Raw genomic sequence first — 24,126 nt, 5'->3', positions numbered from 1 at the left:
AATTATAGTATACTATCAAGTATAGTTCATTTGAAAAGCAAAAACTGACAGTACTGCATGAGATTCAACTGATATTTGATAAATATCTGCAAGGCTAATCTGAATTATGATGACTATGGTGGTTTCTAAGAAGGAAATAGAATATCTCTGAACTTTATTAACAATTTAACAGGTAGCATAATAGATTTGAATCATTAACACTATGAAGTATTCCATAAGACAAGGTGAACATGTCCAGAAAACTTTCCATCAGATTTTAAACTAACAGAGGTAATACACAACTTTTTTACATATCAAAAACAATGCTAGCTATCTAAACAATACAATTATTACCAACAAGGTGTAATTAGATCAAATCTAATGACGGTAAATAACTAACGGTGATCTCTTTATCCCCACACCTTACTTTTCAAACAGTCTTTTAGCTTCAATGCTCCAACTTTTTTTAATTATCCTAACTCTTCCTTCAAATTTTTACTCAAGAACCATCTTCTTGTTTAGTTGCTTCCTTTTTCCTATCTTTTCTTCTGAGATAGGCAATTTTATTTAATTTTTTATTCTAATTTGTTTTATTTTGTTTATCTTTATAAATTCTATTAATTTTAATTTAATTGTTATTGTTACATGTTTGTCTTGTCATGTTGTATTTTTGTGAGGCCACCCTAATCAGCTTCGGCTGAAATATTGTTGAAAATAAATTCCATATAAAAACAACTAATGGGAATATTTGAATTGCACATTTTTAACAATACATTAAAGAACATTTTTCATTGTAAAGGAAAATTATCTGCAGAAGTGTATTGATTAAAAAAATATTGATCACTGTAGCAATTTTAAATTAACTGTTAACTTTAAAACACATTTGTTATGATATTATATTGTCTACAAAAATGTTCACAAATCTTAATTTGTTTCTTTATTTGACCAGCACGATATCAATTACAATAACATAGAATACAACAACAAAATAAACATTTCTATTACCTGATTTCACTCAAATATTTTATGTACAGATAGATGTTATCTTTTTTTTTTCTTTTCAGTAGTTTTTTTTCTTTATAAAATCACCTAAAAATACAGGGTTATAGGTTGTATGTATTATCTATTATTTAATAGACAGCGCTAAAACCAATACAAGCAGCAATCAAGTTGATGTCTGAAAATATTAAAGATATGTTGAGTATGCCATTGTAATGTCACCTAATAGTTATTCACTTTGACCAAAAAAGATTTTACCTGAAAAAATGTAATTTAAAGCAAAAAAATACTTTTCTGACTTGTTTTGGTTAAAATTAATCGTTTCTTTTGTCTTTTTATAAGTGAAATAATTTTTTTATTAACAGAAGTGATTACTTTATTAAAACTGCAAAATGGCATATTTAAAGTCTGATTTATTAATCTTCATTTTTCATGTTTTTGGGGGACAATACATCTTTAATATTCATTTTACAAATTATCATAGTGTCATATTCACCCTTTTAGTAACATAAGCAACGCATTATATAACAATAATATATTTTCTAAAAATCAGATTGAAAACAAAAACCTAAAAACTGATTGTGTTCAAAGGTATTTCTGATGCTACTACTGTATCTTAATGACAGTATCATGAATGAACAATTTTAATGTATTATTGATATTATTTATTTATAGCCTTGAAATAAAAGAATATTTAATTTAATAAAATGGTAGGAAAGTATTTAAATAGACAATATTTCAGTAATTGGCAGATGTGATATATCTATAAAATACTTGCTTAATGTGATCACAATATCTATATCAGGATCTAACAAGGGAGGGGATTCAGACACTGAGTATTTGAGCCACAGCTGCCATTACCAACCAAACATTTTGTGCATTCATTTTGGACACCTACAGATAAAGTCCCCCCCCCCCCCCCCCCCCCCCCACCGAGGCCAGTGTGATATAGTAATAAATGCCAATGATCAATTAAATTGAACTTATATTGTTAACTGTTTTGTTAATCAGTTATTATCGACGTTGTTTTCATGTTTAATCTAAGCAATGTTTCTGTTTCTCACTTGATAAACATGTGCAAATATTACAGTAGTTCGTCAATGCGCAAACAAGGTATATCGCCTAGCGACTATGCACCGGGTGCGTCGGACTGTCAACCAAATAACGATTACTAAAGTGAAAGCAATACTGTACGGCATACGGAATTATATGAACCTTAACTATGTCAGAGACAGATTCTGTTTTGATAGAAGTAAGGGGTAGTGGGGGTTTGCTGTAAATATGTTGCCCTGATTATGGGCCTGTATACTTGCTTAATTATGATGTGATCATGACCTATGTAATCAAATAATAGTTGATATACTGTATATCTATATGATACTAGTGTAGTGATGTGATCTGTATGATATCTATAACTGGCTTATAATGTGATCAAATATCTATACGTAGTATGATGAGTATCTATATATGATACTTGCTTAGTATGATATGATCAAATATTTATAAGATAATGGCTTAGTATGTGATCAAATATATATGGCTTAATTTACATTCAAATAATAATGTAATATATAAATCCATTTTGGGATTTTCTGAGTAATCTGATAATTAACTTATAGTAGGTAATTTAATTTCGGTATTGATCGACAGATCGAAACTTAATTGTCTTTAAGGACACATTCAAAGATTTTATACACTCCATTAGCTACAGGGTGCATGATAAAGTAGTCATTCTTGTGTGAAAACACTTAAAGTGACATATTTCCAAGTTGATAATTAATGTCAATGGTTTTATATACCTCACCTAAGCAATTCTTTGAATAATATTCTTTTATTATTTATTGTGTAAATTAATTTACTTTTCTCAATATTCAATTTTTCAATTATTCAATACTTCTAATTATAATATTATAATAATATATCATTTATATTTAACAATAAAATATGTATTATCAAATGACTAAAAATATTAATTTTAATGTTTTCAAACAAATTAATACCTTCATCATGAGTGATATTAAACACTACTGTATATGACCATACTGCTATACAGTACTGCATTGTAAACAACATTACCATCAACATATCAATACAATTCCATTAACTTATCAATACAGTTTTTTGTTACAAATCCTCCTCTATTCCTCCTAACAATAATTGACAAATGAATAAAAGTTCCTCATATATTACAGGTGAAATTTGTTTATATGGAATAATAAGTAAAATTACTGAAAGCTTACGTGGAACTTCGAGCTGGAGCACGAACTGGAGGCTCAAAGCGTTGAAAACCAAACATATTGCAATGCTTAAAATGTGAAGCAGTCTAACCACATCCACTCTTACTAATATCTGATCAGAGAGAACGCAAAGATACACAGCCTATGTTTACCCACTGAAGCATATAGCATGATGCCTTAATTAAACTAAGTCAGGCCAGTCCACCGCACGTCAAGTGCTCACACAACAATATTACTCTAACGTTTGGTCGCAAATTTTCTTCTTTAATACTAAATTAAATAATTGTCTTGTAGTTTGAAATGCATATATTTTTTCACTCCTCAACAAATAAGAGTGTAGAAACGTTTGCTGTGTTTGAAAGTCTTCAAATGCACTGATAGGCATTAGTTGCTTGACAAGACAAAGGTTGTATTAATTATTCTCCAAGCAGCAGGTCGTCGCTCAAAAAACTACAGCAGTCAGTTTACAATGTACTGTATATAATCATTTCAACAAAGTAATTTCTGTGTTCATTTATACTACTAACTTTAAATCTAATAATCCCCTTTCAATGTTCATTATTTTGACAGTTGTGATAGTTGTTTTTACTATTCTTATTTCTTTTGTCTCGTGGAAGAACACAATTTGTTGTGAACGAGCCTCTGTTTTAAAATAAAAATTTTATTATTATTATTATTATTATTATTATTATTATTATTATTATTATTATTATTATTTATTACATAATGCCTAAATAAATTCCTGTCATTTGATTGGACGATTGTGGGTCACATGGCGTGCAATAGTATGTAGTATTAAACGATCGTTTAATTGTACTTTTTAAACATTTTTGTGTACGAAAAAAAAAATCTACTGTACAAATTACTGTGAAATACAACAGCGCCACATGTTGTCTTGCCTCTGTTTTGTTTGTAAACACCACCGAAATATGCAGCAGCAGATTTTTGTGTATGATTTGGAGATATATATGTACTAATTTCATTCAAAAAGGCATTTAAATTAGCTTTAGATCATTTTTAGGATTTTGATTAATGGGGACATCCCTACGAGACGTGGAATCATAATTAGCCTATATATGAGTTAGTGGGCCTAGGCCTGTTAGTATTATGCTAGGCCTAGGCGTTTCAGCCTTGCTAGGCCTAGGATTTTTTGGTCGTTTGTTGACATAATTAACACTACAGTAGGTGCGTTTATAAAATCCATATAAATAATAATATTTAATATAATTATTAAAAACCAAATATTACTGTTTTAATCAATGTGAATCAAATTTAGGTCTTGGCTAGGCCTACCTTTTATTTGATTAAAATAACAGGAATCTATTTAGATGTTATATAAAACAAAAAAAAATCCATCATATGGGTCTATTTGCTATTTACGGCTCTGGACTCTAGGGCAGCCCCCTTAAAATAGTTTTGCAACCGCCCCTGAGATGATGGCAGGTTACTGGTTTAAATACTTAATGAAGATTAAATAAATACAATTCTAACACTCACTAGAGACATATTTTTTTTTTTTTTTTTTAAATTGGAATAGGAAAATAAATATTATTAAATACATTTTTTGTTTTCAGGAACATAGACAAAACTACAATTACTGAATTGTTAGGCAAGAACGTTAACTCAAGCTCTTAATCAAATCTACTGAATAACTACAATTCGTCACTCGTCACACGAACCGGCGAATCGTCATTTTGCCGCAAAATCTGTTTTTGTATATTTCGAAAGTATTTATTCTAAAGAACAATTGATGCAAATATCAACTGCGTATCTTATTTCATTAATTAATTATTTTAATTATAATTTGGCGAATATATTGTGATATAATCATTCGTCCCACGAATCGTCGAATATCGATTCGTCACTTTGTGTGAGTAAAACGCGCATCGCGCACACTGTTTGCGCACCTCAATAAACGGCGAATATGCAATTCGTCACTAATTGCTTGTGATCTGATTGGTTTATTGCATATCTGGAACATTCCATTATTTTATGGCAAATTTTCAGCATAGACTATAGAATATTGAACAGTATTTTACCCAGTAAAAACTGATTTTACCCAGTAAAAATTGATTTTTGTGGTTATTGATAAATTATTTACTAAACTAATTATATAAATTCAATGCAACGTTTCGATGTTTGTTCTTTCGTACGTTCACTCGAGCACTAGCAAAAACATTAAATTAAATTATGGCACTGACATACACGAAACGGTACGGTAACGATTAGGCCTACATCAATGTTATAGTCATAAGTATTTTGAAATATTTAATTTTTTAGAGAATAAATAACCTGATTATTAAAAAGAAACATCAAATTTCACCTCTATTGTTAATGGATAATAGCTACTAAGGATAATAACTTTCATTTCTGTATACACATTTTTATTAAACATTTTTATTAAATATTTATATTTTTTGTTTTAGCTTTTTAAATTAGATAGTTACAGTATAATTATTATAATCAGTGCGTCACCAAATATCTTTGGGGGCATGGCTATACTAAATACTATCGTATACTATATAGGGTAGTCTGCACATTATCCTGTGCTATGCCCTACAATAAGACCACATTGCTACGGTATCACATTAAATTAGTAAATAATTTAAATTAGCCTTTTATAATACGGATATTAGAAAAGGCAGATAACACATTTAATGTTATTAATAAATACTATATTGGCCATGAATGGCTAAATGATTGTAGGCCTAATATGCTGAAAAAGCCGTATTGTACAATTGATTGTCTAAATTATTTTTTAACTGTTCCTGTAGGGCCTACTAAGTGAATATTGAATTTAAAACGTTTATTCTAACTATCTAACATTGCCTTGCCTTATGTAGAGATCAAATAATGTATAAATTAATAATTAAATTTAATTAAATGAACCATGTTTACGTTTTTGCATTATTTACAATAGCTAAAATGATGTTTGTGCATCAGTTAGGCTACTATAAATTATATTGTGCAACTGTTTTGTGATTGTTCTTTTGCAATTACAGAATAATTTGTTTACTTTATATTATTATCGTTAGGGCCCTATCTAAGTTGTTTACGTGGGACTGCCACGCAATCACGGTGAATACCGCATATTTCATAGTCATTGCGATACGTGGTATCACAAAGTGACGAATGTATTAACTAAGTGATTACTCTTTAATTAATGAGTATATTTTTTTTTATGGATTATTCATTTGATATTTTTTTACTTAATTACCACAAAAATAATGGACATTCGCTTTTTTTCTTGCGAGAAATGACCGTGCAAAAAGAGCCTTTTCTACAATCGCGATTTTCTCGAAATGGACATTTTGTGGATTCGCCGGTTCGTGTGACGAGTGACGAATTAAACAACACATTTTAACTTTCTTTCAATTAATTCTACAAAATGTAGACACAAAATTAGTGACACAAAATAATTCATTCTGAGGTTTATGTTATAGAAGTATCTGTCAATAGGTATTTATATGAGTGATGAAACAATCAGAAGATCAGACTGTAAATTGTAACAAACACTTTCAAGTCAATAACATAACTAAAAGAGTACAAACATTAAGTAACAGGATTGAAATTGTGGTGGGAATTTGTAGACATTGGTACTTTTAATACACATAAACAAATTTAACGTTGCATCAGAGAAGTTCCTTGATCACCACCGATTGATGAGTACCATTAATCTAGTTAATATTAATGCACTGGAAGCCTGTTCTGTGTGAAAGGAATCATTATTTTTATAAATATCATTGTTTTATTATCAATATATTTATTATCCTGGTGACTTATAGCAGTGCAGCCTATTTACTACTCAAACTAAAACTGGTTTCTCATCTCAGAAAATTGAAAAAGGCACTGAAATGAAAAAAGTACAACCAGTATGCCAAAATATCACAATTGAAACAAAAACAATACTACACAAATGCAGTAAGTTTTAAAAAATAAGTTAAAAAATTTAGGTCATACATGTAGTATTATTTTTATACTTTCATATGTGAGCTATTTATTTGTTAGTTTTTTATCTTTCTGTCCATCCTTCTAAATATATACTGAACACAGCTGATTGTCTACAAAACATTGCTTTTCTCAAAAATGATAAGTCAACCTAAACTTCATAAAATGAAACACACATATTATATACATTTATAAGTATCCATATTACAATACATTAAATAAACAAATTAATGAATTAAGATATTTCCTTTTGTTTTAAATAGAAATTTCTTGCAGGTATTAATGAATTAAAGACACATTCCCAACATTTTTTGATCTAAGTTAAGGTCACAAACTGCATTTTAGGTAAAGCCTGTTTTTCAGTCGACGTTATTCGATGCTATCGTCGTTGATCGTTAAAAGTTCAACAACAGTAGTTTGAAAACAATCAAGTTGAAATGTTAATGATAGCACGAACATTTGATTTCTATCGTTGAATGTTGGAGTTGAAACTCCTGTCTCCTTCCTTGACATTGTAACATATTAAATGACAAATTAAATTCTTTTATCGGATCTCATAATAAGATACCAATTGAAACAAAAAAATATTTGAGAGATGTCTCCCACCAATTCTAGGCCAAAATCAACATCAACTTTTCATGATGTAGGCATACAGCCTAAGCTACTAGATAGGACTCCCCTGTCTAGTAGGCTCACAGAAGTGTATGAGATGTAGCCTAGGCCTACTCTACTATATCTATACTGATGGTTCTTCGTTTTTAGTAGGCCTAGTCTGGTCCTAATAGAATTTTGGACTAGGCTGAAGACTTAGCCCTACCTAATACCACGCTTCCTTTCTAACATCATTATATAGTCTTTGGTTAGGCCTAGCTTTGACCGCACCACGGTGCAATGACGACAGTCAACAACCGCGACTTGTTTCGTCGATTACCGCAGATTCCTGTAAATCGCTGTTTTGTGTCATCGTTGTTAGTTTAAAAGGTACTTTCCTGTAAATCGTTAAAATGTCAATGTTTACGTAGATTATTGTTAACGATAACATTGAATAACGTTTCCCCCAACACCACAAACCGACCATCCCCCCCTGGATGGATGGATTCTTTTTAATTGTGTAATAATATTGGTATGTGAATGAAAACAAATGTTTAGTGGCAGGTATAAAAATGATTTTTTAATATTGTGAAACAAAATTAAAAGTTGTGAGATACCCATATATATATATTTAAAAAATATTATATTATTTAAAAGTATTTAGTGAAACTAGAAGCAAAGGTTGAAAAAGGTTTATCATTATAATGCTTGAAGAAATTAAGGTCACACAATTTCTAACAAAGGTGGAATTCAAACACATTTGGTCACATCATTTGAATTTGTTTTAATTAAGTAAAACAGGAAGTAATTTGACAAACTGAAGCAACCTGATAGTACACTTTACAATAAACCAAATGCAATACTTGGCTTAATTTAAAGAAGGGAAACTCCCTTAAAAGATGACATCATAAACAGCAAAAGTCATCTTGAGTTTAATCATAAAATCAAATGAATCCTGTAGAACTGATTGTTGTTTCTTGTAAATGACATTGACTATTTTTAAGTGTCTAAACATTATAGCCAGCACTATGGTAACAAAACCACCATGTGTGTCATTCCTGACACACCTCTCCACACCAGTATTAATATTATTTAATTTAATATTATAATCAACACTGAATTGAAACCGTAATTGTGTTGCAGTTTAAAATCCAACAGAAATTATGTTTTTTTGTGAGTACCAATTACCCGGGGTGGGTATGGTATGTATGCTTTAATTAATCATATTATTGAAACTTGCTGTATCAACAATATATTAAAATTTAATGACACTGACAGTAGTAGCATTTTCAAATCAAGTATCAGCTAAGGACATAACCTATAAATGTCTACTTAGGATATTTCTTACTAAACCAACAATAACAGGTGCATATAAAACCTGACAGGGAAAGAGAAGATAATATTGTAACAATTAATGCATGAATGCTATGTTTTGTATTGGGTTTTTATCAGAAGAATACATTTGGTTGTTGTCTGCTTATTTCAGAGTAGTCAAGCCAATAGGAATGTGATTTAATTGTCAAGTGTTTACGTCAAACAGCTATTAGGCACACTGTTAAAGTTATCATCAGAGAACATATTTTTATCTGACTAGAAATTAGCACATTGGCAATTTCACAAAGAATTTCTATTTATCTACATACAGTTACCTACCTAAATGAATAAGAATGATAACAATTTAAAAAAAATATTAATTGAAATTAAGTCAAAAAAGTAGGCTAACCAATCATAATGACTGAGATATTTGTTAGAAATTTTTTGCTTTTTTGGTGATTACCTCCGCCAAGGAGGTTATGTAGTCGATTGCATATGTTTGTCTGTCTTTCTGTTTGTTTGTTAGCAGGATTACTCAAAAAGTTAAAATGATATGGCCCTGCATGGTTAATTAAGCACCACTGGAGATGATCAAGATCAGCTGATAAGAACACAACGCACATATATTAAATAGGCCAAAAAAAACCAAATTTGTATACTAAATATATAGGCACAACAAAAATGTATATTTATTTTCTTTAAAATTAATTTAAAAGGTAAAGGTCACAATCCACAAAAAAACTATTAAAAAAATAATAAAAAAATAATAATAATAATTGAACCAGGGATCTCAACTGTGAAAGGCTGAATACATAACCATTATACCAAACTCACATTCCCAAGTTTGTAGTTAAATCAGCGTAATTACACACAGCATTCAAAATAAACTATAATTTTTTAAATAATTTTACTGACATTTAATTTAAAAAAACATATGTTATTATGATTGCAAAAAGTTGATGTATGCCATCCTATGACCTGATGCATATACGCTCATAGTGCTGAGTTGTACCTATTATTATGTGTCATGATAGAATATGTACTGATATACTGTACAGTGTACAGTGTAGCATAGGTTAAATTATGGGACCCACATCATATTCTAATTTTTGGGTATGATGACGTTACAAAAATAAAGTTGAGGATGACAATTGCGGAAAATAATGAATTGAGAAATAAAATTATGAGATTGGGAAGAAAATTTGGCACGTAGAAGTGCAGTGAGCGCTCTTTGAAATTTTTTGACGAAAGAGATAAAAACTACTACATTTTAATTTCAAGTAGCCATATGATAATGTCACAACATCCGATAGGCTTAATTTTTAAATGAATTCATATCTACATTTCATCAGCTTTCATAATAAATTATAAACATCAAGGTCACCTTTAATTCTTCTCTTTAATTAAAAGAGCCATAAGATATTCAAATATACAGTGTAGGTGAAATTACACAAGTTTTTAGGCGTGATGATGTCATCAAAATGAAAGTGGTGGCAACTCATGAGAAAGGTAATTGAGCAAGCACATTATTAAAATTGAGGAAAAATCGGGTCCAAATAAACAAGATGCGCTCTGTTAAATGTAATAATCTATGAAGAAAGAGAAAAATCATAATTATTAAATTCAAGTGGCCATTTGATGATGTAACAACATTTTGTACGTCAAATGTGTACATGAATTCATATCTTCCAAAATAAGTTAAAACAATTGGGGGTCATCGTGCATTAAAAATGGCTTTTTTAAAACCATTTCCAGAACTTTTGTGCAATTAATGTGAGCATTTTGTCATTTTTAACGTGCGTTATTTTAAGTCGGAATGGACTCAAATTTGGTGAATATAGGATGTATTTATATAAACTTGTATTTTTTACACTTACTAAGTATCTTGCACGGAAAAAAATGTTTTTGCGCAGTAATTTAAAAAAAATGTTTATGCTCTAAATTTATCAAAACATAATTTTGAGCTTTTAAAGTTTTTAACGCGCGATTTCACGCACATGACCGTACGTGCGCATGCATTTTTTTGGTTAATATTTTTACCCTTGACCTGAAATTTATGTATAGTGAAGTTGATTGATATGTGATGACGAGTTATAGAGATATGACTGATAATGGGATTTCACAAAATGGCGTATAAATGACGTCACGGAGGAGTGATCACACTGAATTATTTTAAAGATATTGAAATTTAGGTGATAATTAACATTTAACCTTTCGAGATATTTGTTACACAAAAATTGAACAGAAAGACACAAAAAATATTAATAATAATAAAGATTTCATACAATAACAATAAGTAATCATTTTATTCTAATTGATCACATAAAAATATATTTTTGGGAGAAATCTTATGTAGGGAAATTTTACAATAATTCTGAAAGATCGAATTATTGTAAAATAAAGAAGGATTTTCGTTGTTTTCATACATAATTAATACTGTAGGTCAATATACTACAAAAAGTAATTACATTATTGGTATCTGGTCAATATATATTCTGTATGTCTTTGAATGTGTTAGAATTATTTCTATAATTCAACTTCAATAAATAATCAATGACATGTAAGTATGTCACTGCTTGAGATGTAGACCGTATAAATCCATCTGGAAAATCCTTTAAAGTATATGTGTGTTCTATATCTCTTTAAGCTTTTTTTGTATCTTGCATAACAGATAAAACACTTCTGATCAGTTTAATAGTATCTTTGAAAGTAATGACAACAAACTGGCAACAATTCAGTACATTCAGCATTCATTGTCACAAAATCATTTCAATCAACCAACCATTTGTAACATCTTATATTTAGGCCAGTAAAAAGTATAAATCGTAATCAATAATATTAATCATCTTTTCTAAAAAAATGGAGAGTTTTTGGTTTTTTTAAAATAAAGTTAATTCATTGGATCCAATGATCGGAAAGGGACAGAATGAGGTGAATGTTATGTTTGATTGACTTACTTTATTCAAATGCTTAATGTGTAATTTAAACACAAAATCTGAATATGACTTTCTATACAAATAGCTTTTGTAACCGGGACTTTCCCAGTTAATCTGTCTTTCCAGTTCACTGGCAAGGGGAATCGAACTCATTCAGATGAGCTGCCTTTTTTACGTGGCCTTATAGCATGCTTTTCAGTACAGTAGTATCATTATTTTATCTAATACCGTAACTATATTGATTGTTTAAGTTTCTGTGTGGGGCTCCTTAGACCCAAAATACTTCAAATTGGGTTAGAATTATAACATTTGGTATGGCAACTCGTATCGAAAATTCGCAACTTTAAGAGATTTAAGAGGCCATTTAAAATTTGACCTTTGACCTCCTAATAATGTCCAATTCCTTGTAAACCATACATCCTAGTAACACGAGAATAATGGCAAATAATGCAAATTTACTACTTTCTATTCATGTTTAATAGAAACATATGCATTTAACTCAATACTATAAGATTTATTTAAAAATAACAGATCTGAACATACAGTATATGACATTTTACCGTGTTGACATTTAAGTATTAACTATTAGTATTAGTGTTAACATCACCACTACAGCAATAATGTTAAAAAAATAGATGGAAATCATTCATTTTTTATTAAATGCTTGTATCTTAATTTAAAATTATACTGGGAAAATTGCTCATGGCGCTGCCAAAAATATCAGAAAATGTGAGTTTTGCGTAGTGACTTAAATGATGTTTGTTTAAAGTCCGATCTCTCCAACTATGTTTGCTCCTTGGAATATCCAGTAACACCTGATGACTAGATCTTAGATCTCGCTTTCTCTCCTTGATTGTCAATCATTTTGAGAGGTATTTGGGAGCGCAACTATGGGATCTATGTGCCTAAGTCAAGAAATAAGCCTTACAATAACACTGAAGATCAATGTTACCATGTAGAAATTTGTGCAGATTTTGTAATTAAAATTGTGATATCTAGAATGGTTTAAGCAGTTAGCACTGCATGGAAAATATCTTATACTGTAGTATAAAACATTTTGATTATGTTAACAATAGCTTCTCTGGTCAAATATGGATGGCAAGCTTTTACAAATAAGTTGGTAAAAATTGTTTCACTTTTGCACTGACTAAATTGAGCACAGTCTTTTGATACAGAAGATTTCTGCGACTGTATTTGCCTTTTAAGTAAATCTTTGTGAGAGGGCTGGATTTTGTGAGAGGGCTGGAATACATTTATTTTTTAATTTAGATTCACACAGCATAATAATGAAAAGGAATGGTTTCCCTTTTTACATAATTACTGTAGTGATAATATTAGATCACCAATGACTAAACGTCAACACTGTAAATATAATAGTGCACCTTTTTCCATTCTAAAGGTTCGCCCAATAGGTCCAGATCTATTATTCTAAAATAAATAGAAAGTGTTACTTCAGTCGTCATTATTTTCGTGTTTCTAAGATGTACGGTTTAGGAGTTCTGAGGAATCGGACATTATCTGAGGTCAAATTTTAAATGGCCTCAAATCTTAAAAGTTGCAAATTTCCGATACAAATTTCAATACTAAATTTCATTCTTCTAAACCAATTTGAAGTATCAACACTTTTTTAAAGCTAAGGAACCCCACTAGTAGGTAACCGTAGCCTATTATCAAGTAAGCAACGGCTTATAACAACTAGTCTAGAAAAAACAATTTACGCAAATACAATATTAAAATTACTATGCATATTAAGTCAATATATGTCATAGTAACTAATAACAGGCAAGGCAAAATATTTAAAAAGGTCATTTTTTTGTAGTCAGCTTTGTCTTCGTTGAATACAATAGAAATAGCACAATATAATTATCTAGCAGGAAGGCAAATTTTGAAGTGATTTTGATATAAAGCAAATAATCAATGTATATGATTATAGAAAGGAAACATAAAATAAATTTGACCTGAATTATCTCAAAGAACAGATGAAAAAGTTAATGGATTTAACAAAGAATCTAATCCAACTTATTATAGAAAGCAAATAATAACAAACTTTGATTTTACTGAATTATCTCAATACTGTACAACCTGAATCTAAGAATAGCTGCTAGTTTGCCAGGCATACGATTCCAATTCAATTATGGAAGCATTGGTATTTGAGGCAAGAATTCTAACCGGGAGGTTGCTTTTATAAAAAGAAAGTCTAAAACTGGTTTACCCTAGACACAATTTTAAAATTAGAAAGATTAATTATGTATCATGCTGATAGCATCACACCATGAGTACACATTTTACTAAAAATATCTAAGTGTAAACACAAGTAGATCTTCCTAGAAATTTAACACTGGCTAGTATTACACATTAACCTATTTTAAGTGTTTTGTACTATAAATTCCACAGAATTTGTTAGCTGATATAATAGTGTATTTTTGTAACAATTTGTTGTTGACACACTTAATCTTAAATCATTCTCATGTACTTTAGAAAAAAATATATAAATAGAACATTTAATTGATTTATAATATAGGAAATTGCTTAACACTCATTTGTTTGATATTGCAGAGCAAAAAGAAACAATAAAACATCTCTAAAAATACAATGATCTATAAATAAGAAGGGTGTTTACACCTGATTATAAACATGTTTTCAAATTAATTCATATGTGCATTTACAAAAACCTAATCCAAATGACCTGTATTTATGAAAACAATATTAAAATGGTTGTTTAATGCTATTTTCTGGAATTGATTAAAATGCTTTTATTTTGTTGAGGCTAATGAAAAATAACAAGAACATAACAATAGTATAAAGTAATTTGAAATATAATATTATTAATAAAATAATAAATGGAAACTTTAACAATGTTACAAACTTTAGATATTGTATTTAATAATATGGAGGTAATTCTTTATTTGACGAATGTGATGACTTTTTTTACATTTTTTACAATTATACATTCCAGGTATACAACAAATGGTTGGCCATATAATGTGCAACCATCAGTAAAAATCCATAAAATTATTTTTTAAACATTATAAAATAACATTTGACTTTTGGCAAGAACGGAATAATATCATGACACCTATAAAACAGAATTTATTTACACTTCAATAACAAATTAAGTTAATAGTTAAATTGAATTTTTAATAATTAAGCATAACTTTTTAAAATTATGATAATAAAGTTACCTAATGTACATTTTTTTTACAAAACCAGTTTCAAAGAAAACCATTCTTTTGAGATTTTTCATACATTGAATCAAGTTAATGAAATTATAAAAACTAGATAGTAAAATTAAAACAATTTCACTTACAAATTCCTAACTGGTTTAGTATTGTTCTTTGTTGATTTTGCAGCTTGGCTTGATATACTAGGATGCTGCAACATAACCAAGATGTCCCCATGAACTTGGAATGCCTCTCTCATGTTGTCTAAATACTATCAATTCTGTATTCCCAGAATTAACAGCACAACTTTGATCAAATTTCTAACTTACACCAGTGACTTAGTCAGAATTGTAACAAAGTTTTCAACTTCTATCAAGTTTTACTTCAAGGACTGTTCCATTGTAATTGAAGGGGTGGTAATATACTGGCAGAATTCCAAAAAAAAATCTAACTTCATGCCAATTTTTGTTTCAGGTATTAATGTGTGCTAATCCCATTAATGTATGTTATTCATAAGAGTACTACGTACAATATTAAATTCAATTATAATAAATAACAATGATTGACAATAACAAACAATAAAATTAGAATTAAGATTCTGTCAACATACAAATAATACTTGAATGCAAAGAAATTATTAAATTAAAATAGTTTTATTGTATATAACTGATAAATAAAATCCTATTCCACATAGAATTTAATTCAAATTCTAATAAATTCAATTAACAAATAATTTGATAAAAACTTGGCTATTGTATAGAATCCTATCCTACACGTAACATAAACGGCACTCCGATAGTGAATACCTCCGCCTACAGTATCATTATTCTATTCTACATAATATCCCATCCCCTCCACAACACCCCCACCCCTAAATAAAATAAATATATATATATGTTCAAACTCGAGTACCAATAGCATGAAAGCCCCAGTGGTCTAATGGTTTGGACGACTTATCATTACAAATTAATTAATTAAATTCCAGAATATCACCGGGCGGTTTAGAATTTATTCTGTGCCTGTGATGTTTATATATATATTACAGTACAGTACAGTCATTTTTACAGTAATTTGCCTTTGGATTTATATATATATACCGTATTGTTCCTAATAAACGCCTCCGGGGCGTTACATTTCTTAAAAAGGGGGGGGGGGGGGCGTTTGTTAGGGGTGAAATGTAAAAATCATAATTAGAGCCTAGGCCTATATGAGGCCTACCTAGCCTACCCTAAACAAGTTGCTTCAGACGGTCAATCAATGTTTTTTTGGGTGTGCAACAAATAAGTTCATAGGGTACCTCCAAACCCCCTGCTATGCTACTGTGCCTGCGTTTAGCTGCAATTTTTACTTTTATTTCGCCTTTATATTAAAAAAAAAAAAATAAAAATCTTGGACTGCTCTTGTGGCAAATGGCCGACGATGCAGCGTTCTTCGTTTGTCCTTCACAACAGAAACAGCGTGTTTATCGTAGTTTATTGACATCCGCCCTCAACTTGATGAAAAGTTCTAACAACTCAAAGGTCTTCATGAACCAGACGCCTTGTATCAATTCCGTGTTGTGTGAATAAACATGCGATTGTCTGATCCCCGTTGTTTTCCTGGTTTTTAAAAAAAAAGCGATGTATGTTGTCGCGAATTAAAAAAAAACGTCCAATGTCCTACACGCACGAATTACCCTACGTTTATCAGCGTACATCGTTATTACAGTTGCTGAAAAATGTGACTTTCCGGGCTGTAAACCAATTCTAAACGTGAGAATCCTCTGTTTATATAGATTGGGCACTAAGGTGTGTTAATTAGAAAATAAACAAAAAATGAAGGGGGGCGTTTATTAGGGGCGGGGCGTTTATTAGGAACAATACGGTAATATTATTACTGAAAAAATGACAATGCTGTGGATATCAGTGGCTGGATCTCAATGGAGATACAAAAAAAAAAAAAGCGAAAAACGATAAAGTAAAACAGCCAGAAAAGTTAGCAGAGCTTTCGGGCAACACTAGCCCTTCATCAGTGCAAGTGAAGGAATTTGGATAAAGTCATAGCATAAGAACTGGCAAGTGCTGCCTGGGTGGACAGGAATAAAAGAAATATAACAAAAGAGACAGGGTGGTGAATGGTGGGTGGAGACTGAATAAGAGTAGAAAACAAAGAAGGTAGCTTGGTAAAGATATAAACAATTTTGGAATGGAACTGAAAAACAGCTAAAATGGTAGTTAATATTGAAAATTAAATGTTGGTAGTCAATGGAATAATTTTATTATATATATAATTTTGGAATATATATATATTTAGGTGATCATTTAGAATAAAATGATCACCTATTGTTATTGTATAAAATCTTTATTATTAGGTGATCATTTAGAATAAAATGATCACCTATTGTTATTGTATGAAATCTTTATTTTTTTTTTTATTATTGGTTATCCGCAACGAAGTTGCAGGATAACCTCTTGTGATTCTACGAAATCTTTTTCTTGATCTTCTTTCTTTCTGTATGATTTTTGTGGAACGCTTTTCTCTAAAACTTGCAAACATAACATTTTGTAACTTTCTCAACATATCGTCATGCACATGAAGATGTGCTGCGAAGCTTTTCATGACGTTTACAATTGCGCAACGTGACTTACGCGTGATTTAACGATTTCCTCGTATTTAACATAGGTCGAAAACCAAATAACATTTCAAATTGAAACTTTCCAAAAGTTTAATTTATATCATGCGCTAACTTTCTGTTGAAAAAAAATTGCGTGTTTTACATAAAGTTACGCGCGCACGCGCATTTAAAATTTCAAAATGCGCAAAATTAATTTCTAATCAACTTTCTACGCGTTTCATGTCGTTTTAAGCATGTAAAAAATTCCCACGCGTGCGCAAATTTGTACGTGTGCGGTGCGCACGTAGCATTGAAAACATATTTTTTTCGCGCGATTTATGTTTTTCCAGCTTTTTCTAGTAATTTTACCAAATTTTAAACAATTTCGACTTAAAGTTACGTCATATGAGCACGTCGAATTGGACGATTTGCGCGCGTTTTTGATGAAAAAGTTAAAAATCCGTTAAAAATATGCCTTTTTTTAAACAGTCGTAATTTCTAAACTACACGGTCAACTTTTTGTGGATGACATATTCTGGAAGATGATGAGTTGTAGATATCGGATCAGGTATTAATATGGCTAACCGGACATTGTGACGTCATCGTATGGCCACACGAATATAAAATTTAGGATTTTTGTATCTTTCATCATAGCTCCTCACATTGAATAGAGCGCATCTCCACTTATTCGTTTTCCATTTCCACTCCGATTTTGATATTGTCTAGGTCAATCAACTATCTTTCGCATGAGTTAAAAATATTTTAATTTTTATGACGTCATCATGCCTAAAAAACGTTAATTAAAACGTTTTCTGGAAGCTATTGAATTGTAGATACGAAATCATGTAAAAATTTTGCCAATCGGATGTTGTGACGTCATCATATGGCCAGTTAAATAAAAAAGGTCGTATTTTCATCTTTTGCGTCATAATTCATTACATTTAAAAGAGCGCGCATCAATATTTCACGTATTCAAATTTCTTCTACACGTTAATATGTTGTTGCTGAGATAATTTTCTTCCGAAATTGCTACCTTCGCGTTTCATTTTAAAACCGTCAACATGTTGAAAATTGCAATAAATAGCGGGTCCCGTAATTTCACCTATTCTACACTGTATGTGATATGGATACAGATTATACTGTGTATACTATATATAAATCTAAATAATAAAATTCAGCAATAACAACATATCATATTCTTCAGTTCAGGTCATACGTGAACAGTTCCTTTTGTCCTCAACCTATCCCCTTAATGTTAATGTTGCACCACTTGCGCGGCGGATAACCAAACTCGTCAAAGTGACGAGTTACATGTCTAGTTTTTTTTTTTATTCTTTCTGTACACTTTTTGTGTAACAAATATCTCAAAAAGTTAAATGTCAATGATTACCAAAATTTCACAATGTTGTTCAAATACTGTAACTTAGTCATAATAAGCTTTTCAGCGTGATCACTCAACCGTGACGTCATTTATACGCCATTTTGTGAAATCACATTATCAATCATATCACCATAATTCATTATCACATATTAATGAAATTCACTACACGTAAACTTCAGGTCAAGGGTAAAAATATTAGCAAATTAAAACTTGCGCGTTTCAAGGTCATGCGCGTGAAATTGCGCTTTAAAAATTTAAAAAGCTCAACATTAAGTTTTGATCAATTTAGAGCATGAATTAGGCCATTTGCGTGTTTCAAAAAATTACTGCGCAAAAACACGTTTTTGCGCGTGCGTACATAGGAAGCGTAAAAAATATCATTTTTTTGTACAAATTGCATTCTACTCATCTATCTTAGTACATTCACCAAATTTGAGTTCATTTCGACTTAAAATAGTGCTATATAAGCACATTAAAAATGACAAAATGCGCACATTAATTGTACAAAAGTGCTAAAAATGGTAAAAAATAAGGCCTTTTTAAAATCAATAGAACTCTTCAGAATGGAAGATGACCCCCAATTTTTTTAACTTATTATGGAAGCCAATGAGTTGTAGATATAAATGTATATACACATTAGACGTACAAAATGGTATGACGTCATCATTTGGCCACATGAATTTTTAAAATAGGGGTTTTCCCCTTTTGTCATAGACCACCATATTAAACAGAGCGCAACTCGCTTATCTGTGATCAATTTTCTTTTAATTTTTAATATATTCTACCTCAACTAATTATGTTACTCATGAGTTACCAATATTTTCATTTTAATGACGTCATTACGTCTTAAAATTTGAATAACGGTGGTTACGTAATTTCACCTACAACGTATATTTGAATACCTTACAGCTCTTCTGAATTAAAGTTGACCTTGATGTTTATAACTTATTATGAGAGTTGGTGAAATGTAGATATGAATTCATATAAAAATTAAGCCTATCGAATGTTGTAACGTTATCATATGGCCAGTTGAAGTTAAAAAATAGTTTTTTCATTACTTTCGTCAAAGTTATACAAATTTTAATGAGCGCACAGCGCGCTTCTACGTGCCAAATTCTCTTCCAATTCTTATATTTATTTGCTCAATTCATTATCTTTCGAAATTGTCATCTTTAAGTTTATTTTGATAATCCCATTATACGAAAAAATCAGAACATTATGTGTGTCCCGTAATTTCACCTATGCTACACTGTATATAGATATACAGTACACTGTACCGTATAGAGTATATTATTCTATGGCACCAATCAGCACCATTAGCATATACTGTATGCATCAGGTAATAGGATTGCATATATCAATATTTTGCGGTCATATTTAACGTATGTGCATGTTTTTTTTTAATTGAATATCAATAAAATTATAAAAATGATCACCTATAATTCGTCAAAGTGACGAATTAAATTCTAGTTGGTTTTCCGCAACGAAGTTGCAGGAAAACCTCTTGTGATTGTACGAAATCATCATCATCATCAACTTTTTATTAGGTGATCATTTAGAATAAAATGATCACCTATTGTTATTGTATAAAATCTTTATTATTATTAGGTGATCATTTAGAATAAAATGATCACCTATTGTTATTGTATCAAATCTTTATTGGTTTTCCGCAACGAAGTTGCAGGAAAACCTCTTGTGATTGTACGAAATCATCATCATCATCTTTTTTGTCATCTTCTTTCTTTCTGTATGATTTTTGTGTAACGCTTTTCTCTAAAACTTGCAAACATAACATTTTTTTAACTATGTTGACATTTTGACATTTATGTAACGTCGTCAAGCGAAGCTTTTCATGATGCTTACAATTGCGCAACGTGACGTACGCGCGATTTAACGATTTTCTCGTATTTAACATAGCTCGACAACCAAACAACATTTCAACTTGAAACTTTGCAAAAGTTTAATTTATATCATGCGCTAACTTTCTGTGGAAAAAAATTGCGTGTTTTACACAAAGTTACGCGCGCACGCGCATTTAAAATTTCAAAATGCGCAAAATTAATTTATAATCAATTTTCTACGCGTTTCATGTCGTTTTAAGCATGTCAAAAATTCCCACGCGTGCGCACAATTTTACGTGTGCGGTGCGCACGTAGCATTGAAAACGTATTTTTTCGCGTGATTTATGTTTTTCCAGCCTTTTCTAGTAATTTTACCAAATTTTAAACAATTTCGACTTAAAGATACGTCATACGAGCACGTCGAATTGGACAATTTGCGCGCGTTTTTTATGAAAAGGTTAAAAAATTCGTTTAAAATATGCATTTTTTTAAACAATCGTAATTTCTAAACTAGACGGTCAACTTTTTGTGGATGACATTTTCTGGAAGTTAATGAGTTGTAGATATCGGATCATGTATTAATATGGCTAACCGGACATTGTGACGTCATCGTATGGCCACGCTAATATAAAATTTAGGATTTTTGTATCTTTCGTCATAGCTCATCACATTTAACAGAGCGCATCTCCACTTATCCGTTTTCCATTTTCACCCAAATTTTGATATTGTCTATGTCAATCAACTGTCTTTCGCATGAATTAGAAATATTTTAATTTTTTTGACGTCATCATTCCTAAAAATTTAAATTACGTGTGGCATTAATTTCATCTTTACAGTAAATTTTAATCTGTTATAGCTCGTAAGAATAAAATTTGATAATCACGATTAAAACGTTTTATGGAAGCTATTGGATTGTAGATACGAAATCATGTGAAAATTTTGCCAATCGGATGTTGTGACGTCATCATATGGCCAGTTAAATGAAAAAAGTCGTATTTTCATCTTTTGCGTCATAATTCATTACATTTAAAAGAGCGCGCATCAATATTTCACGTATTCAAATTTCTTCTAGACGTTAATATGTTGTTGCTGAGATAATTTCCTTCCGAAATTGCTACCTTTGCATTTCATTTAAAAACCGTCAACATGTTAAAATTTGCAATAAATAGCGGGTCCCGTAATTTCACCTATTCTACACTGTGTGATATGGATACAGATTATACTGTGTATACTATATATGAATCGAAATAATAGAATTTAGCAATAACAACATATCATATTCTTCAGTTCAGGTCATAATGCCAACGTGAACACTTCCTTTTGTCCTCAACCTATCCCTTAATGTTAAAAGGTACGTCGTTACACGTTCATGTTGCACCACTTGCGCGGCGGAAAACCAAACTCGTCAAAGTGACGAGTTACATGTCTAGTTGTTATTATTGTTTCTGGGCACTATTTTGTGTAACAAATATCTAAAAAAGTTTAATGTCAATGATTACCAAAATTTCACAATGTCTTTCAAATACTTTAACTTAGTCCTAATAAGCTTTTCAGCGTGATCACTCATCCGTGACGTCATTTATACGCCATTTTGTGAAATCACATTATCAATCATATCTCCATAATTCATTATCACATATTAATGAAATTTATTACACGTAAACTTCAGGTCAAGGGTAAAAATATTAGCAAGTAAAAACGCACGCGCACGTATGGTCATGCGTGTAAAATCGCGCGTTCAAAATTTAAAAAGCTCAAAATTAAGTTTTAATCAATTTAGAGCATGAATTAGGCCATTTGCGTGTTTCAAAAAATTACTGCGCAAAAATGCGTTTTTGAGCGCGCGATTCTTAAAAAGCGTAAAAATACGATTTTTTTGTAGAAATCGCATTCTACTCACCATCCTTAGTACATTCACCGAATTTGAGTTCGTTCCGACTTAAAATAACGCTATACGAGCATGTTAAAAATGACAAAATGCGCACATTAATTTCACAAAAGTTCTGAAAATGGTGAAAAATATGTCTTTTTTTAAATGAAAATAACTCTTCAGAATGGACGATGACCCCTAAATTTTTTAACTTATTCGGGAAGCCATTGAGTTGTAGATATAAATGTATATACACATTAGACGTACAAAATGGTATTACGTCATCACATGGCCACTTGAATTAAAAAATTAGGTTTTTTTCTCTTTTGTCATAGATTATCACATTCAACTGAGCGCATCTCGGTTATTTTGCGCCCGATTTTCGCTCAATTTTTTGTATATGATTGCTCATTTAATTATCTTTCTCATGAGTTGTCAACATTTTTATTTCGATGACGTCATCACGCGTAAAAATTTGAATAACCTAGGTCGTGTAATTTTAGCTACACCATACATTTGAATATCTAATAGCTCTTCAGAATTAAAGGTGACCTTGAAGATTATAACTTATTATGAAAGCTGTTGAAATGTAGATATGAATTCATATAAAAATTAAGCCTATCGGATGTTGTGATGTTATCATATGGCCAGTTGAAGTTAAAACGTAGTTTTTATATTTCTTTAGTCGAAGTTATACAAATTTCAATGAGCGCGCATTGCGCTTCTACGTATCAAATTCTCTTCCAATCCTTATATTTATTTGCTCAATTCATTATCTTTCGAAATTGTCATCTTCGAGTTTATTTTGATAATTCCATCATACCAACAAATTTGAACATGATGTGGGTCCAGTAATTTCACCTATGCTACACTGTATATAGATATACAGTATATACTGTACATAATAGGTACAACTCAGCACTATAAGTGTATATGCATCATGTCATAGGATGGCGTACATCAGCTTTTTACGATCGTATGTTAACGTACGTGCATGTTTAAAAAATGTTAATTTCATTAAAATGATAAAAATGATCACCTATAATTCGTCAAAGTGACGAATTAAATTCTAGTTTTTTTTTTTTTTATTATTTTTTTTCTTTTTATTGTTTCTGTACACTATTTTGTGTAACAATTATCTCAAAAAGTTTAATGTCAATGATTACAAAAATTTCAGAATATCTTTCAAATAATACAACTTAATCCTAATAAGCTTTCCAGCGTGATCACTCATCCGTGACGACATTTATACGCCATTTTGCGAAATCACATTATC

General features: G+C 30.5%; 2 protein-coding genes and 1 long non-coding RNA gene across 3 annotated transcripts in view; 1 reads left to right on the top strand and 2 right to left on the bottom strand.

The window, feature by feature from the left end:
* LOC144836923 (uncharacterized) overlaps positions 1-24,126 on the bottom strand; it is a 287,299-nt gene that overhangs the window by 83,629 nt on the left and 179,544 nt on the right. The window lies entirely within an intron of this gene.
* Positions 1-24,126, bottom strand: part of LOC144836856 (uncharacterized) — a 178,317-nt gene that overhangs the window by 10,768 nt on the left and 143,423 nt on the right. The gene's annotated exons all lie outside the window — the stretch shown is intronic.
* LOC144836950 (uncharacterized) overlaps positions 12,148-24,126 on the top strand; it is a 46,412-nt gene continuing 34,433 nt past the window's right edge. The window contains exon 1 of the long non-coding RNA XR_013611418.1: positions 12,148-12,207. This is a non-coding gene — a long non-coding RNA (uncharacterized LOC144836950). The remainder of the gene's footprint in view (positions 12,208-24,126) is intronic.

The sequence above is a fragment of the Antedon bifida genome, chromosome 3, assembly GCF_963402885.1.
Source record: "Antedon bifida chromosome 3, ecAntBifi1.1, whole genome shotgun sequence".
In the NCBI taxonomy this organism is placed as follows: domain Eukaryota; kingdom Metazoa; phylum Echinodermata; class Crinoidea; order Comatulida; family Antedonidae; genus Antedon; species Antedon bifida.
This window is presented reverse-complemented; position numbering and strand designations above follow the sequence as displayed.